The 13,226-nt window shown below is 38.9% G+C and overlaps 1 protein-coding gene across 1 annotated transcript in view; it reads right to left on the bottom strand.

Annotated features, from left to right (window-relative positions):
• LOC118561361 (gastrula zinc finger protein XlCGF57.1-like) overlaps positions 1 to 13,226 on the bottom strand; it is a 58,190-nt gene that overhangs the window by 30,175 nt on the left and 14,789 nt on the right. The window contains exon 1 of the mRNA XM_036133413.1: positions 12,367 to 12,402. The gene's annotated coding sequence lies outside the window, so the exon portion shown is untranslated. Of the gene's footprint in view, positions 1 to 12,366 lie in introns of the transcript that reaches the window.

Below are 13,226 nucleotides of genomic sequence, written 5' to 3'. Positions count from 1 at the left end.
AATTAGTGTTCTTATCAAAACCCCTTTCATGTGTCATTTATTAAAACATTCTTCAAGCACTTTCACATTCAAGATATTTCTGTGCACAATTATTTACTTTCAGAAATCTGCAATTTAATTATTAATTAAAATAGTAATCTTTAAGTTCAAATGTATCTGCAGTAAATTCATAATCATTCTTAACAGAATGCTTTTAATGTGTGTCTTAACTGTTGTTGTCTGACAGTTGAAGTTCTCTGCAACATAATTTCATCAACATATTCGTTTCATGACATTTCCCATTTATTTTGAAAACCCAACTGAGAAAAAGAAAGACTTTCCATGTGAAAGCCTTTTCCCTCTCTCTCTCTCTTTTTTTTTTTAAGTGAGGTGCTGTTCTGCACAGAAAAGACAAAATATTTATACCATGCTGTTACTGTTCAAGGATGCCAAGGTTCTACAACACAAAACAAAGCAGAGAGCAGGAGAGAACAGGAACAAAACGTTCTAACATTGTTGAACAACCAAAGCTACTTAAGCAAATCAGAATTAGTTCCCAAATTAATCCTAAAATAAAGTAAACCATACATGTGATTATTTATTTTCTTAAACTGAGGATTAAGGACTTTTATTAAGAAGTTCTTGGATGAACGCGTCTCTGCGTTCCTATTTGTATAGGCCTCTGCAATATGATCTATGATCTACGTATTCTGAGTGCCTGGTCAGGAAGGGTTAAGGTTCTCTGAAGCTTTCTGTTTTCAGCAACCCTGAAAACCCCAAACCCTTTACAGTCAGTGTAAGGTGTCAGATGACATGTGGGACCACCTCGTCGTCCCTCTGGTTCCACCAGCTGTGTCAAGTCCACAGCAGCTCGTCCTGGGTGCCATGCCCCAGGGGTCTCCACACCCCCCTGTGTGGAACGTCTCTCATTGTAAGGATCTCACCTTACGTGCCGTTCAAAACAGGAGTTCCAATGTGGGGTGTCTTTGCTGCTTTAATGTTCCTCAGAGAAAACCTTCATTCATTGATATCACCTTCAAGCTGTTACCCTTTTATCATCACAGCCCCCCAACCATCCTGACCAGATCCAAAATGTCCCCATAATTTAATCTAATTAAAATAATCTTACTTATTTTCTGCATGTAAGACGATAACCATTAAATTATCCTGATCTAAAACCCCTCAGGTTAACAGGTTAACTGGTTAAAAAGACTTTTGAGTTATTTGTGTTCTAGTTGAAAGATATTAAATCACCATAAATATTGTAACCATTGTACCCTGATGCTTTAATCCTAAATTTACCCATGTTAGTTAGTAGGATGTGTCATTATTTAATTCTATTGCAAAATTACCCATTTTAGCCAGTAACCTTTTCTTTGTGTTTTATTGATGCCTGCCAGAGTAGCAGAAATCAGCTTACTCTTAAGATGTTTATTAAATGAAATGCTATTTAAAAGTTCAGATTACTCTACCTATATAGTGAAAACTAATTCATTCATTTATTTATTTAACTGTTGATATAATACCCACTTAATTTATTAAGTTGCTCTATGATTCCATCAAGTTACTTCTTTAAACGTTTTCACCTTTACATAATCTTAATGTGTTTTATAATGTGTGTTTTGTTTTAATTGTGTACAACAAAATCTGAAGTGAAATGCATGAAGTCGTGTCTGCAGAACTCATCTGTGTTTGTTGTCGAAGGTTGTCCGATGCCTCAGTCATAGTCCTTCATTGTCCATTTTCAGTCCAATGTCTAAATTCAGCAGCCCAACATTCTCCTTCTCATCAAGAGTCCATCCTCCAGTCCTCACGCCTGCAAACAGAATGAATTCTGCCAGCATTTTTTGCCAAAGAAAACGCTCCATAGGTTGAAAAGAAATTACAGCAAAGCAGTCACAAACATTTTAACTACAGTGTTCCCTCTAACATGACAAACATAAAAGAAACAAAAGGATAAAAATTAAATCAAACTTTGTCTCTGACAAAATAAAACTCAAAACTGGATCAAGCTGAAGTCAATGACATCACCTTTAGTCCTTGTCCCAAGGATCAGCCCCATGGCACTGCGGCACTGTTTCTGCATTCTCTCGCATCTGAGAATGTCTAAAATGAGACTAAATCTCTCTGTTAGCACATTCCTATCATATTGACCAGGTTTCTTTGCAAAGAAAAAGAAGCAGAAAGATAGAGCTGTTAATAGCAGAAAGCAACAAACACCTTTAAGACACCACCTTTCCTGCTGGAAGATCTGGCATAACTTGGTTAAAACTAAGTATAATTTAGTGTCCAAATCTGATTATAACTCCTTACCGCACTGCTATCACTATCTTTTCAGAGTCTTCTGTTAGCAGAAAGGTGGCGTCTCCTTTAATCTGAAAGCAATAACTCAGAGGAAAACAAGAGTGTTAATAGCATGCAGTTAAAACCCTGGTCCCCTTAGCGTCCCTTTAACGTGATGTTTTCCCCTTTTTTTTCTGATCCTGGGAAGGTTTCTATTCTTCCCCTTTCCTTTGAAACTCCGTTCAAAACACCTCCAAAAGAAAGAAAACAAAAAAACGAAAGAAATGAACCAAACAAAATTAAAACAAAATTGTTTTCCAAGGAGCACAATTATGTCTTTTCCAATATGACATAGGTTTTTGACTTATTACAAACCTTTTTGATATCCTTCTGGTCCTTTGACCATGTGTATTTGCTGTTAGTAATACTTTTATTCATATATACCTTATCGAACCTAATTGGTCAAGGGTGAAACTTTAAAGCAATGATTGTTCCCTTTTAGTTTTTGAGCTTCTAGTGTTTCTCTATAAATGATAAGAGTTTCCCCCATAATTCAGCACATTGAGAAGGCTACCCAAAACAAACCAAGATTAGAATTAAAATTTAACCCTTCAGAAGCTGGCTTTATTTTATTTTTTCCCCTCTGACATAGTTTTCGTGCCCCAGGCCAGAAAACACAGACCCAGCCTCGCCATAAACATTCAGATGTTTAAATCATGGTCAGATTTGTTTATCATATCTATTGTCCTTCTCAGGTTATACTGTCCCTCTGAGGTTCACCTCAGTTCAGCATAACTAATAACATCAGATGATTTTGTAACTGATGACGCGTGTAACGTGGCCTTCTGATATTTTGACGCTTCTCAAAATTTCTCATTAGTTGCATTCAAATCCCAAGTAAAAAGAAATAAAACAAATGAATAGAAAACCCTTAGAAAAGCAACCATATTTAGTTCCATACAGTTTGTTCAAAGCACAGTTTTTCCTCATCTATTTAAATCAAAAATCTTGCATATCTAAACTTCTTTCAACTGGACTGGTTTGTGATGAATCATTATTATTATAAGCAATGAGATCTCAGTAATTTTAAATTACTTTAGGGCTAAAAATCAAGTGATAGGATCTCAGCCTAAATTTGTAAAACAGTAAACTTAACAAGCTTATGTAACGCTTATTTCCAATTTCTAACAAAGCTGAAATATTTCCGTTCAAGCCATGTTAATCTCTCCGTGTATCAATTTAATTTGGTCCTGATATTTAATGTTAAAAAAACAAACTTTGTTATTTAAATCTCTCTTTTACTGTACCTCTATTGTTAACATAGTCCATGCTTAAAATGTCATTTGAATTACGGAGCTGCAGTTCTCCCAAAACAAATGATCATTTTGAAACCATGAACAATAATTTTAACCCCGAATTAATTCACACAGACGAACGTTTAGTTACATAGATACATACACACGTACGGTTACATACAAACGATGACATTCAGACAGACAAACACGTGCAGGCCTGCTTTTTCACCATCTTAAATAGTTCTATGTTTTCCATAATTTTAAACGTCTATGGCAACGCCGAAAGATGTTTTCAACGCGCTAAGTTCCCGCTTAGTTTAAAAGGTGGAGAGCGTGCGCTGGTTACGACCCCCCGATGCTTCGTCCACACGCGGTTTTACGCTTCAGTCCCGCAAGGATACAACTCTGTGTCTCGCAGACACTTGGACGCTTACCCATTTTTGAAAGTTATACGTCGCTATTAGCAGTTTAGACCAATTTTATCCACAACGGAAGTGCCTAATCGGTCCCCACGTAAACGCTTCCCCGGTGCAACGCCTTTTTAGTTTCGTTTCCGTTTCCTTGTTTTTATCGCTTTTCTTTTTTCTCTTAATTTTATTTTTATTATTTAGTAGCAGTACTGCAATAAAATAAAATAATAGTAATAATAATAACCCCTATGTGAGAAATCTGCATGTTTAATCAAATCATTTCAAATCATTTCTGCATGTCATGCGTCTGGGCCCCTACGTTTTTCAGCATGAAATCGAACGTCTCACCCTGGGGCTAGGCTTGACCCTGAAAAACCTCTGCCTTTCCCCCATTACACTGACTCTTCTGCATCCAGACTTTTTTTGTTTGTTTGTTTTTATTTATTTTATCCTTTTTTTGTTTTTTATTATTATTTTTTACGTCCTTAGCACGATCGACCAACTAAATGAAAGGCCTCACATCCGATGGTCGCCTTTTTGGTATAATGGTCGGGGTCCCCACTTATCAAAGCTGCAAACGTCTTCGCAACAGTCAAGGACTTAAGCATCCCTGCCGCTTTCATCCACAACAGAAGTGGACAGCCTCTTGCACAAACCCAAGACAAGAGGACTTTAATGGACCAGCTGGAAACTGCTCAGCCGGTCACCTGTTCTCCAGGTGAAAATCACTCTGCCACTCCTCCCCCCTTGTGGGAAAGTCCGTATTTCAGCTGAAAACGTATTCTAATTAAATTTTGAATTTTAGTTTAATGTTTAAACCTTAGTCACCGTTCGGTATTGCGAACCCTGTTTTATTTGCCTTAAGGATTAAATATAATTCATTATTTCTACCGGCTTTTACTTTTACTACCTTTTAGGTTTACAGTTTTAAATTTTAAAATTTCTTGAGGTATACTTTAAAATGGGCTTTAAAATTTAAAAGCTTGCAAGCATTTTTGACCAATTGCGTTTGTTTTTAAAAGAGCTGGAAAATAATCCCCTTACCGTCTCATGAAAGAAAGGTTCGGATCTTCGCGCCGACGCCCAGAGACGCTCCGAGACCAGGAGCTCCTCCACATCCCTTGAAAATCCATTCGGGGTACCAGAGGCCGGATAACCTCTCCGGGCCGGCCAAAGCAGCTCCTGTCCTCGGACTCCCTCGCTCGTCGGTCGGAGATCTTGTTCGTTTACGCCAAATTGTTGTGGGAGTTTTGGGTGGAATATTAAACAATAGTAACTGAGTTCCCATCTTTACTAAATGACAAGACGGTGGTATGACATTCCAGCACTTTTATTGAGAAACAGAGCAGAGATTCACATAGTTGGAAAGTAATCGCACCCCACGGTTCCGCTGCAGTCTCTGTCTGCCCTGTCTCTGCCTGCCTCGCTTTCGGGCTTCCCCTAATACTGCACCGTGGCCTTCCCATGAGACAAAACAAAGACAGTCTATCGTAAACAATCAGTATCCCTCAGCAGCTGCAGCATTTGGCCTTGCAATCAGAAAACAGTGGATCTTATACACAGACATCAGGTCTCCAGGCCTCCTCTGTCCGAGTGGTGTGAGGCCATAGTGACTTCAGAATAATAATTCTTATAACATTTCAACATGGTCTCAGAGGAAACAGATCACCATCAATGGCACTGACTCCGCTTCCTGGGAACTATCATCTCCCAGGACCTAAAGTGGGAGCTGAACATCGACTCCCTCACCAAGAAAGCCCAGCAGAGGATGTACTTCCTGAAGAAGGCAGCTGAATAAATTCAACCTGCCAAGGACAATGATGGTGCAGTTCTACTCCTCCATCATTGAGTCCATCCTCACCTCCTCCATCACCATCTGGTACGCTGGTGCCACCGCTAAGGACCAGAGCAGACTGCAGCGTGTCATCAGGTCTGCAGAGAAGGTGATTGGCTGCAATCTTCCATCTCTCCAGGACCTGTACGCCTCCAGGACTCTGAGGCGTGTAGAGAAGATTGTGGCTGATCCCTTCACCCCAGTCACAGACTATTTCAGACACTTCCCTCTGGCAGGAGGCTGCGGTCCATCAGGACCACAACCTCACGCCACAAGAACAGTTTCTTCCCATCTGCTACCGGCCTTATGAACAAGACCAAGAGCCGCCTGTGACACTGGACACTGTCTCTCTCCCCCGTTCAGGACTTACAAGCTTCTGCGTTACATTAACACACAGTTTACTGAGTGTATACAGCTTCTGTATATACATCTATTCTATTTTATTTTGTCTGCACCACCAACACCAAGTCAAATTCCTTGCAAGTGCAAACCTACTTGGTGATTAAACTTGATTCTGATTCTGATGCAGTTAACAGAAGAAATCATAGAAAGAATGGATAAAAGTAAATTATCAACGGGTGTATTTCTTGATCTCAAGAAAACATTTCATTCCACCAATCATGAAACCTTACTAAAAAACTGGAAATGTATGGATTTATGGGGTAGCATTAAGAAATAGCTAATCACAAAACAGAATTGTTAAATATAAATTTGTGGGGTCCCGCATGAGTCTATGCAGGACCCCATACTTTCTAATTTGTATATAAATAACATATTCCATGTATCACACTTGGAAAGTGTTGTCCTAGTGGTTAGAGCGGCGCACTTGCGCTCTGAGAAGGTTGCAAGTGCCAGGTTCGATCTCCACAGCCGGCACTCCGGGTCCCTGAGCAAGACCCTTAACCCCAGATTGCTCCCCAGGCACCGCACAGTGACGATGGGTTAAAATTCAGAAGTGAATTTCTACATTGTGAGATCAATAAAGTTCTATTAATAAACTTGCTCAAATATATATTTGCAAATGATACTAGCATCTTCTGTATTAGAGAAAAAAAAATCCAACAACTCACAAAGGAGGTCACTATAGAAATGAAAAAACTAAAACATTGGTTCAAAATTAATAAATTGTCATTAAATTTAGATAAAACAAAATTCACGATTTTTGCAAAACCGCAATAAATTAGAAAACAATGCAATCAAATAATTATTGACAGTGTTGATTTAGAACGAGTCAAATTTCTAGGTGTTTTACTGGATGATGAATTTATCTTGAAACTTCAGATCTGCCAAGTAAAATCAAGACTAGTCAAAAGTGTTGCTGTTTTGAGGAGAATATGATTTGTTCTGGACCACAAATATCTGGTTATTTTATTTAATACTCTCATTGTACCATATTTAAATTATTGTAACAAGGTTTTGGGCAATACATACAAAATAAATTTCCAGCCAGTATACATCATACAAAAAGTGCTAAACTGATTTGCTATCTTGTGACTCTCAGCCATGTTCAAAGTTAACAGTGAGAACAGCTAATGTGATTTAATGAGCTTGTTTTACATGTCTTACAGGGGTCATGAATACAACTCTCAATTTCTGGGGTCTTGGGGGAAGTGTCGGCCCGAGCCCCTTGGGGGCCCTAAGCAGAATTTTATTTGGGTCCCCCCCTCCTACCACGCAGAACCACCTATGACACAAACGTCATGCTATAATGTAATAGCGAATATTAGAAACGAATACAGTGAGGTTACGTATCAATACAAAATAAATAAACAATACTTAAAATACTTCCCTCTTTTATTAAATCTTCTGAATAAAAACTGTCACAAAACATAAAATGTCATCATCATTCATTTATATCAGTGGTCCCCAACCTTTTTATCACTACGGACCGGACATCACTAACCAACATTACCACTGACTGGGGGGATAGGGGTTATGTGTGTGTGCGTGTATATATATATATATATATATATATATATATATATATATATATATATATATATATATATATATATATATATAGCCGCAACAATAACTGTAATAACTTATGTGCAATAAGCTATTTAAACAAGGTGCTATAACCCGTGCAATTAACCTGTGCAATAATCCTGTATAAAATTTATAATAACATATGTGCAATAACCTAGTTATACATAGGAGTGTACAGAATTGTATATTGTATATAGCTGTATAACTGTATCTAACTGATTCTACTTACCTACTTTGACACCTTCTTCTGACTTTTGTCTATTGAGCCGATGGGACAAGTTAATTTCTCCACTGTGAGATCAATAAAGCTTATCTTATCTTACCTGCTCAGAAGCTATCAGCTTTGTAGCTTTGCTCAGAAACGGTCAGATCACAAAGGAGTTGTCTTTCCATTTAGATCGTCTTTCTACGTAATTCATATTCTCCAATCAGAGCACACCATCAAGAAAAACAGCCTTCAACTTCTTTTAATAACTTTTGTCTTGCTAAAAGCCCCCACCCCCAAATAAAGCATGGTTTAAAAAATTAAACCCTGAAACCCTTACTATTGATAGGAGCAGCAGTTAATGGAAAGCTGGTATCAGTCTCCTCCTTCACCAGGAGCTGCTCTCCTTCCTGATGGGCCCCGGGTTCCTCCTGTTCCTCCTTTATGTGGAGGGGCTCTGACTCCTGCTGCTCCCCCTCAGGACTCTGTTCTTCAGGAGCCTCTTCTTTAACGTCTGCAGCCAACACTGAAACACATTACATGCTTTATCAACAACTAGATCTTTACAATGTTACAACGATGGTAAAAGATTCAATTTAGAGAAAAAGAAGATTTGATCAGCAGAGAAAACTGAACCTGAGGAACTGACAGTTTCAACCTAAAGATGATCACTGGTGTCTTTACTGTCATTCTGTTGTGGAAATTCAATGCAGTTATTCAGTTAAAACGTTCTATAAATGCTAAATGCTGCCTCTGTTATCCATCCACTCATCCATCTTCTAACATGTCTATCATTGTGGGGTTGTGAGGGGTGCTGGTGTCTATCTCCAGCTGTCAATGGGGGAGAGGCGGGTTCACCCTGGACAGGTCACCAGTCCATCACAGGGCAACACAGAGACAAACACAACATACAACCATTCACACACACTCTCACACCTAAGGAGATGGAATTAGAGGTGGAAATAGATCACTGTTTCAGAATTAAAAGGACAATAACAGAAGGTTGAAAAATATTTTTTAACCAAAAAACATGTATTAACATATTGAGATGTAAATACAGAAAATAATCACCAATGAAAAATCACTTAAATCTTTTAGGGGAGGGGATGCTATGATTTTTTTTTTAACTTAGATTCCATTAATATAACAGAATACAGCTTTATGCGAGCAGCCAGGTTCTGCATCTCAAAATCCTCTCATTTATCTCTTTAAATCTAGATCTGTCAGAGTTTAGAATATTAGACAGAGAGAATATGACTTCTCTCTGTCTCTCTCCGAGGTCGGTCGTGTCTTTTCTCTCTCTGCAGCTTTTACCCCCCCCCCCCCCTCTCCTGCTTTGCTATGTCTTGTCTTCTGAGCACTTTCTTCATAACAACCGAACTCTGAAAAACATGGATCTGGTAAGCTGGTCTCTCAATACTATTGATACATTTTTTCGACGGGTAGGCAACAGAAGGGGGACCCGTCCGGTCCTGATTTGACTTATTTTATGAGATACACCCTAAATTCCTGGAGGAAAATGGTGTGTCTTTCGACCTTGTCATTCCTGGACGTTTGAAATTTTCACATTGGATTAAGGATACTGGGATCTCTACTTATTGGTTTTTGTGGATTTTTGAAGTATCGGCAAATACAGCGGATGTCGGAGCCATTTGGCCTTGATCAGGCTGCCGGCTGCATGACGCGCTCACTCTGGCTCTGAACGGACAAACCTGGAATGTGAAAGAGCAGAGCTGAAAAGCTGCCTGTGTTAGAACGCAGACTGACTTTGGTGGTTGAACTCAAGGGGAGATGGGATAAAATCTGGAAGTGAAGCGCGAAAAAGCCCAATAATTTGGAAAATTGGATTTATGTGGAGCCAGCAAAAGACTTAAAAGCTGACAGGAAAGGCAGTGCAGCTTGTCTCATAACAAATAACATATTTGGATTCCCTCCCTATCTACTCCTGGATTGTTATGACGGAGAGTGCTCAGAAAAGCCCCCGGCTACCCCCCTCCCCCGCTGACACCTGTGGATGCTTTTCTGAACTGTGGGCCGGCTGATAACATCAAGGACAATGGCCTCTGGAGAGCGTTCACGGAGAAAAACACTTTCGCCCATACACACACGCATGACTGATACTCATAAAACTGATGAATTACGCACACGCGACAGATCTCAAATGTTTACCTTCTGCATACATGTTGTCTTGTGTTTATTTGTGCTTTTGTGCTATGAGGGTTTTTTTGTGTCGGTTGTTTGTCTCTTTATAGGTGAGAGCATAAATAGGCAAACATCTGTCTCTTTTTTTTCTCCCTCCCCTCTTTCCCCCATGTTGTTGCTCTTTCTTCGAGAGTTTCAAGGCAGCGCCTGTAAACTCCGTGTAGACGGGGTTTGGGGCAGTTTGGAGGAATGCGGCCTTGACAGCTGCGCTATTTAGCAGCGGCTGGCTGGCTGCGTTCCTTGGCAACGCAAGGCCTCAGTCAATCGTTCCCCCCAAATGTTTGTTTAAGTGTATGTGATGGACAGTTGTACTGGAACTGACTTTTCGATTGCAATGCAAATTGTAATTGACAAATAAAATTTGATTGATTGATTGATTGATTGATATTTTCTTGTGTAACTTAATTCAATTTTAATACATTTGGGATCTGCTACAGCTCCATTCTGGGGTCTATCTAGCAAAAAAAATTACTTTTCCAAGAATAAATTCCCCTTCTTATTTCATTGATGGACAGATTTTTGGTAATAAATGACCATAGAGCCGTTTGCTTGTTGAGAACGTGCTATATTGGGTGTTAATGTTTATAATAATCCACAGATGTTTGATCATCATCATATTTGTATTAAGCAAATGTTCACAGTATATTGAAGTAATCAGGGCACCACGTGAAATAATTGAATTCAATTTTATTTATATAGCGGCAATTCATGAAACATGTCATCTGAAGGCACTTTACAAAGCCAAAATCAATCATATTATACAGATTGGTAAAAAAAAAAAAATTCCTATATAAAGGAACCAGTTGATTGCATCAAAGTCTCTCTCGCTCTCTCTCTCTCTGAAAGGGTGCTCAATGTGCCGCTGTCATGGCAGCCGCAGCAACAACGATGCCACACATCTCTTAAGGATAAACAAATAAACAAATGCATCTATTTTCTGTTCCAACATCAGAAAAAAAACACATTTATCCTGTTGAATGTGATTATGGTGGGGAACTAAGTGAGTTCTCTCTCCTGGGGGGGACTGAGAGGTTACCTGCATTTGAACTCAGGTAACATTGAACTGAAAGTACCGTATCTTTTGGACCATAAGGTGCACCAGCTTATAAGGCACACTAAATATTCTTCCCTAGTGTGTAATATCCTCCCCACCCCCACCCCCACTTCACGTCCACAGCTCTCTATTAATCTTTATAGTAGTTGGACAACACTGCTCTGTTTTTAACATTAGGCCAAAATAAATTTAACTTTTATTTTGAATTACACACCTAATGCTCCTAATATCCTAATATCCATTGACCAGAGTGATTGTGTGGGCAGGGTGGAGTTCCCCCTTGAAGAACGGTAGGGGAAACACTGCACTTGTAATAAATATACAAGCAAAATTAAAGAGTTCAAGAAAATGGATTGAAATTAGTGGTTTGAATAAAAAATATGCATCAAGGCAAAGACATGAAATACAAAAATTAAAAATTTGAAGGGAAATGTATCAATTGTTGGTCAATTATTGAATAAATTATTGAATAAATCTTAACTATTGTGTTGCGTTTTATGGCACACAAATTTGTATTTTAGCTACTTTTTTGCTCAGTATCTCTTTTATTGACTAATTTATTTATTCTTTATTCATCCCGAATTATGGCAGGATTGGTCTTCCATAGAACAGCCACAAGAAAACATGCAATCCTCTTTCTAGAAAGAAATTAACAAAAAATGCCTTGTTTGAAGGAGTTTTTTCCAGGCAGACAGACAGACAGAAACCTGATGCTACATGCTAAGCTAGCATTAGCACCTCTATGCTACATGCTAAGCTAGCATTATTTAAAAAACAGTAAAAAACAGAGCAACTGGACTTGCTTTTTTACTTTTTTTTGAAATGACCATGACCTGGAAGACTGAGAATCTTCACCAGCAAAAGCGAGCATTAGCACCTCTATGCTACATGCTAAGCTAGCATTAGCACCTCTATCTACATGCTAAGCTAGCATTAGCACCTCTATGCTACATGCTAAGCTAGCATTAGCACCTCCTATGCAGAGCTGCAGGCTTAGCCAGTTTTCTGGGGGAAACTCTGCAACAATGAAGAGGAGGAATCCATCAGCTGCTGAAAACGGCTCCTAAACTTTAGCTCCATCCACACAGTTAGCATGAAGAAGGAAATCTCCAAACCTAATCGGTGCAGCAGAACTCTGGGCTGGAAAACATCCCCCATCATCGGTGTCTCCTCTGCTGCGTCCTGCCGCTCTTTGAGCTCCTGCTTCCCTCCAGTTTCTCCGCTGTGCCTCCAGCTGCTGGACTTCTTTCCAGACTTCATCACCTGCAGCAGCTGCTGCTCTCTTTCAGCTTCTGGACTCACAGCAGAACAACAAAGAACCCTGAAAGATGAACGTGGCTGCGCGATATAAAAGTAGACCCCGCATCAACCGCTTTCGTCTATGGGCGCTGACGGGATTTGGGGGCGCCATCTTGGGGCGGTCTACAGCTCAGCTCAGTGTAATGTGTTGACCAGGCGCAGAATCAGTCAACTATAACTCGTTGAATATTGAACAAATTTTTTTTTTGCTTAAAACGTTAAAACTATAGCTATTATAACAAATGGTCCAGTGATTTAAATAATCTTAGTGGGTTTAAAAGTAATAGAATATTCTAACAGGATGTATGTATGTTTCAAAACACAGCCACACATACGTTTTTATAAAAAATTGTATTACTATATTAAACAACACACTTGTACATGCGCGCACACACACACACACATTTTATATATATATATATATATATATATATATATATATATATATATATATATATATATATACACACACACACACACACACATGTGTACATGTGTACATTCTCGCTGCACTCTTGTTCCTCTTAAGATCGTGTAAAGCTTTTGCTTTTCTGTGGAGAGAAACAAAATGAGTTTGTCTAAATTATTTGGTACCCTGTGAAAAACTTTTTACTGTAAAATGAAAAATGATTACAGTCACACCATCCCTTTGTTTCTTGTGTACTTTTAGTACATG

The sequence above is a fragment of the Fundulus heteroclitus genome, unplaced genomic scaffold (genome assembly GCF_011125445.2).
Source record: "Fundulus heteroclitus isolate FHET01 unplaced genomic scaffold, MU-UCD_Fhet_4.1 scaffold_62, whole genome shotgun sequence".
Lineage (NCBI taxonomy): Eukaryota > Metazoa > Chordata > Actinopteri > Cyprinodontiformes > Fundulidae > Fundulus > Fundulus heteroclitus.
The sequence above is the reverse complement of the archived record's forward strand: the minus strand, read 5'-3'. Positions and strand labels throughout refer to the sequence as shown.